This window comes from Chrysochloris asiatica, unplaced genomic scaffold (assembly GCF_000296735.1).
Source record: "Chrysochloris asiatica unplaced genomic scaffold, ChrAsi1.0 scaffold00056, whole genome shotgun sequence".
Lineage (NCBI taxonomy): Eukaryota > Metazoa > Chordata > Mammalia > Afrosoricida > Chrysochloridae > Chrysochloris > Chrysochloris asiatica.
This window is the reverse complement of record NW_006408574.1, coordinates 13,013,259-13,019,515: the sequence shown is the minus strand read 5'-3', so window position 1 is coordinate 13,019,515 and position 6,257 is coordinate 13,013,259.

The window sequence follows — 6,257 nt, the reverse complement described above, 5'->3', positions numbered from 1 at the left end:
AGTGCTTTATGGCCCTGTACTGGAATCCTGAATGGTGGGAGAATTGCCAGTGGGAGGTAAGGAAGAAGGACCCACTTCAGGTCTTTATCGTATCAGAACAGCCAGAGAACATTCTAGATGACCTGGCGTATAAAGGGATGGGGCAGAGCCTGCCTCCTGGGAGCCTCTCCTGTGATCTTCTCTTCTTGCTCCCACCAAGAGCCTTATTTTGTCACCAGCCCCAAGATTCCCTCACCATACAAGTGTTGATTGTAACCCCATCTCCCTCAGTGGGCCCACACTTCTACCCACCTCTTCTTTCCAAGTCAGACCCAAGCTCCAACCCCACTCCAGTGGGCCTGCCAGCAGAGTACAGGAAGGAGCTAAAGTAGACAGTAAGTATCTGCCCTTTAAGGGAGGTACCTGAAGCGGGGGAAACAGGCTGACAGTATAGGTGCATGTCCCCTCTCTATGTCTGATCTTACACAATGTTAGAAAAAAAATTAGGATGTAGACCCTGAGAAATTTAAGAATGAATTCTAGAAAATATCCCTTAATTTCTCTCTCGCATGGATGGACTTTGAAACAGTATTGAATGTTTGTTACACCCAAGGTAAAACCAACAGGATTAGGGGCAAAGCTAGAGAATATGCAGATGAAACACACAGGAGTAACCCGATCTCTGAAATTTTCCAGCCAGGTCCGGCTGCAGTGTCAGACCTGGACCCAGGCTAGGCTTATGATGAGGAGGAGTTTGACAAATGTAAACAGCTAGTACCCTATGTGTTATAAGGGATAAGGAAACATGTGTCAAAAGCTGCCAATTCTAACAGAGTTAAAGAGATTACTCAGGGGAAAGTGGAAAATCCCCTAACCTTCCTGAGCAAGCTGGCTGAGGCATTTTGAAAGAATACAAATGTAGACCCAGATTCAGATACAGGAAGGGCGGTTCTGAGTATGCATTTTTTTTACTCAGGTCTGGTGTGGTGCTGTAGGATAAGCCCTGGACTAAAAGATCAGTTGAATCACAAGGTCAGCGGTTCAAACTCACCAGTCGATCTTTGAAAACCACATAAAGGGTCACTATGAGTCAGAATTGACTTGATAACACTAAACACACACACACACAGACATTAGAAGAAAATTAAGAAAGGCGTAACTGGGATCTGACACCATTTGTCCCTTCTAGTGGAGGAGGCAAACAAAAATGAGGCTGAGAAAGCAAAATGAGCTCAACTGCTGGCCATCACTTTAGAATACTCAGCTAATTTTACCTCCCTCCCACCTTGACAAAATCCCTTTAGCTCAGGAGACTAAGGAAGAAGACAAGGAAGGAGCGGCCGGGGCCCAGTGTAAGTAAGGAACAATCCTAATCAGTGTCATGTTGTTGTTAAGTGCTGTGGAGTCGGTTCCGACTCATAGCGACCCTGTACAGGGTTCCCGAGGCTGTAAATCCTTACGGGAGCAGAAAGTCTCATCTTTCTCCCACGGAACAGCTGGTAGTTTTGAACTGCTGACCTTGAGGTTTGCAGCCTGATTCATAACCACTACGCTATCAGTGTCATAATTGTGGACAAATGGGACATTGGCGTGGGAGTGCCCAGAGTATCCTAAAGCAGGATGCAACATTAACCCTCATTGGCCAAAACGCTCACCTCCAATGGTGCAAAGCCACCCCACTCTGCCTGAGGGAAACTTGTATGTACGGTGCCCGGAGGCCAATTGTGCTCCTGGTCAGAAGAACATCATCACCACCACTGCTGAGCCTCAGGTGTCTGCTGAGGCGGAAGGTAAGGCTATACTTTATTCATGTTAGTTACAGGAGCCACCTTCTCCATTTTGCCAACCTTACCCTCAATTAAATGCCTGGTCTTGGGGGTTGAGGGACAACAACAATTTAAGCCTTTAACGAAACCATTACTATGTGTCTTTAAAACAAAACTTCCTGCGTGCCTTTGTCTATATGCCTGAACGTCCAAGTCCAACACCTCTTATGGAAAGAGATTTCCTTCTCAAATTAGGAGCTCAAATCTCCCTAGGGGATAAGCCCCCTGGAGTCCATGAGTCTAGACCAGAGAAAGATCATTTACTCTACTTTCTAATAACTAGTACCTCCAAATCACCAGAGGTCCCCAACCTCCCTGGAGTTACTTCCAAAGTGTGGGATATCTCACAGCCAGGCCAAGCTCAGGGAATGTTGTTGTTGTTGTTAAGTGCCTTGGAGTCCATGCTTAGGGAATAGACCCTGGTAAAATTGCATTGTAGCCTGGAGTCAAATTTCCCTATAAAAAGCAATACTCATTAAAACCAGAAGTCATGAAAGGGATCAAACCAGCAATTAGCTGAGTCCTGTGGTCTTGCTTACTGAGACCATACCATTCTGACTGCAACACTCCTAGCTTACCTGTATTAAAGCCTAATGGATCCATTTTGTTTTTTCAGGACCTAAGGGCAGTGTTCAATGGGGTACAAGGGTTTCTGGGGTTGCCACTGGCATCCACAATAGGAGAGGATGGTTTCCTTCAACCTACTCTGAGTTAAGAGTTAGTAATTCATTCTGGTGCTCTGCTTTGTCTTTCACGCAGAGAGACCCTCTCAGGACCACCCTACTCATGATAGACTGCTGAGGCAGAACCACAGTGCCTGCTTTTATACTGCTAACCCGAAACTCCCATCTTTCCTCAATAATGACACCTTCCTTCAGAAACCTACCCCACAGAAGGGGTCTTTACAATTTGAAAAAAAAAAAACTATGCTGTAAAAATCGGTGGCCAGCTAATTCCTCCAACTGTGCCACACTAAAATTGTGAATGAAAACTACAACCATTTCTGCCATCCAATGCATGAATTTCCTATGTGCCTATGCTAAGAATCCTTCCAATAGTTCGGTCTGTCCAAATGTCCTGGGCTTCATAGTCATCCTTTTCCTTCTTACATATGGCCAGTGCACTCTGGGATACATAGAACCCCAGCTATGCCTTTATGGAGTCCTGGTGTGGTGCTGCGGGTTAATGCACTAGACTGAAAAGTCAGTTTGAACCACAAGGTCAGCAGTTCAAGCTCACCAGCCACTCCTTGGAAACTGTATACAGGGCCGCTATGGTTTTAAAAATCTTGTTTATATCCTACTCAAAGGCACTTAACAACAAATGCCTTTATAATTGTACCCTCCCCTCATCTCATGCTCTACAGAAGCATAGCCTCCTAGACATTTCAACTTCAATGTTTGCATTGGCAGTTCCTTGGGCAGGGAACAGTGAGCATGAATTCATCCTCTCCAACTTCATAGCAGAATTCAAACTTCTCTCTAATGAGACAGAAGGAGACTGAAAAGAAATGCAAGAAGTCCTGAACTCTTTACTGGTCTTAGATAACCACATAAGCACTTGACTAGTTGCTCAGCAACAAACTTTGTACCTACAACTGCAAGTCAGGAGCCAACAAAATCTTTTGCTGCACCACTGGCTCTGAAACCTTAGGACATCCCAGCTAGTGCCAGGCCTCCTAGGCTTTATAGGAAGCTGGTCTTGTAATTCCTGGCTTTAGGCTCTACATTAGCCTCACCATGTTTTGTATCTTACTATTCAGCCCCTGCTCCCTCAGTCCATTCACTGGGCTTCTGTCCTGTAGTCTTCAGAAGCCTCACCTACAAATGCTGACCTTACAAGATTTCCACCCTTCTACCCCGCCTCCTCCTGGGCGCTTAGCATTGGCAGAGATTTCGTCCATGGTAGGCAGCCTACAGCCCAGTGCTAGCTGGAAGTAACTCCCAGAAAAGGAGACCTCTAGCCCTTACCTCAAAAAGATTGTTGGTTACAAGTCTCCCTGGGGGCGGAATGTTGGGATAAGGGGACAGGGGAAATGTTACTGTGTGAAAACATCCACCATGGTAGCAGCAGCAGATCCATAGAATGGGTGTGGTGGTGGTGATGTGTGGTGGAGTCAGTTCCGACTCCACGTACAGGGTTTCTGAGGCTGTAAATCTTTATGGAATAGAAACATAAGAACCTTTAACTACAAAGAGCAGAGGGGCAGGAAGTAGTCAAGAGATAAAAAAACAGAAAAAAAAAAAAAAAAAACCTATCTCATTGTCAGGTGAGTAGGATATAAACAAAATTTTTTTTAAAAAAACGATCTTCTTGTATGCCTGGAATCCAGAGGAGTTTGTGAACCCTCCCTCCCTCCAGATCCAGCTACCCAGTGAGGGTTGTTAACCAACAGCAACCTATTTGTTGTTGTTAAGTACTGTAAAGTTGGTCCCAACCCTATATAAGATTTCTGAGGAGCAGCTGGTGAGCTTGAACTGCTGACCTTGCAGTTCAAACCAACCTTGCAGTTCAGCGAATTAACCCACAGTGCCATACCCTCCCCCTAAACCAGTTTTCAGCACAGGTACCAAAATACACCCCAGACGCCTCTGCAACAGACCCATCATGAACGCCAGATGCATGTGCAGAATGGAAAAGGAGAAATGTGCAAATAGGAAAAGCCTGCACCTTTTTTGAAATCTGGTGGTGCCGTACCTACGGCTCAATGCCTCTCCATAAAAATACCTTAGACTGTGACCTTGAGGAGAGATGCTGCTGTCTGCGGCGTGTCTCCCCTGTAGGAGGTTCTGCCATTTGCAGCACATGGCCCAGCAGGTAGGTTTTCATACTCCAATAACCCTCTGTAGTGCTGTATTTCAGGACTTTCTTCTCTTCTGTAGCCAGACGCAGTATCGCTGTAAAATGAGAATCCGTTTTTCAAGTACCAGCCAAAGAATCTCTAGATAATATAGAAAAAAATAATTGGTACATTAGGCAAGGAATCAGCAAACTAGAGCCCATGAGCCAAATTTGGCCTATTACCTGTTTTTATAAATAAAGTTTTATTGGACCAGATCCTTGACTCTTAGGTATAGACCATAATTGCTTTTCCACAAAAGTCAAATTGAGCAGTTGTGGCAGAAAACTGTTGGGCACAGGAAGCCAAAAAGATTTACTTTGCAAAGAAAGTTTGCCAACTTCTAGACTAGACCATTTGGAGTCCGTATCTACAAGACTAACTGAAAAAACAAAATAAATGGGCAGTTATATTTATCAAAGGATTCAAATAGGATGTTGAACCACACTGATGTTTAAGTTAGGTATAAAGTGTGTCCTACATAAGTCTGTTATTTTTACAGAGTGTTTAAAGTAACTCAATTTGTAAAAAACAAAAACCAAGTTTTGTTTTTTAAATTAGTGCAGATTTAAAATTACTCATGCAAAAGTGTTCTCTCACTTGGACTCTAATGTGAGTCTTTAAGAGGGAGACAAAAAGAACTTACAGTTGGAGTGGTAGGTACCATCACATCCCTAGTTAGAACTTGCCACCCCACATATGTCCAAGAATCAGAATCTCTTCTGCTGCAGATAAAAGTGGATTAACAATATAGAACTATATAATTTCACTGGACGAATGTTCTAGGATTGGAGCAGTGATGGAACTCCGAGGAACCAGAGCAGTCTCCATAGCTCTCCTGAACAGCTCAGCATGGTGTCATGGTGCTGGGCAGAGAGGAAAAAAAGGGACAGACAGAAATGAGACTCTCTCAACATAAGTCTCACTTTTTAAAGGGGAAAAAAATCATTTGTAGAAATACAGGAAGACTTTTCTTTTTGTCTTATTGGCCCTCCATACCACATGACACAAAGGAAAGTGACCGCCGATGTTGGATCCAACCATGACTTTGAGCAGCTTCCCTTTGGGTCGTTCCCCTGCTGAGAATCTGTACACCCAGCCAAGACAGACTGAATGGGAAGCTATAGTCAGACAAATTCCCCAGGTGATTCTCATGTGTACGTAAGCATCATCTATGGGTCTATAAGAATCACCTGAGGGTCTTATTAAAATACAGGTTCTGACTCAGTCTATCTGGGGTGGACTTGCAAATTCTCAGCATGGGTTTATCTGGAATTAACTGGTTCGGAGACCTTGGATTCAACTTACTGTGATCTCTCTCTGGAAAGGAGTCTACTGTCAACAGAATAAGGGAGAGACAGAGAATGACCACTCCATAGGCAATTCTTAGTGTCACCGTAGAGAGTGGCGTGAGAAGCGCCTTCCAAGGGGTGGGTCCTGCTGGGATTGTGGGTAGAAATGTCACAAGTGTTTTATAAAATTGAATTATCTTCCCTTTATCTCTCTCTCTGTCTCTCTCTCTCTCTCCCTCCCTCTCTTTCTCTTCTTCTTTTCATTTCTTTCCCTTTCTTCCTCCCTTTCTTCTTTTTCTTTTCTCTTCTTTTTGTTCTTTG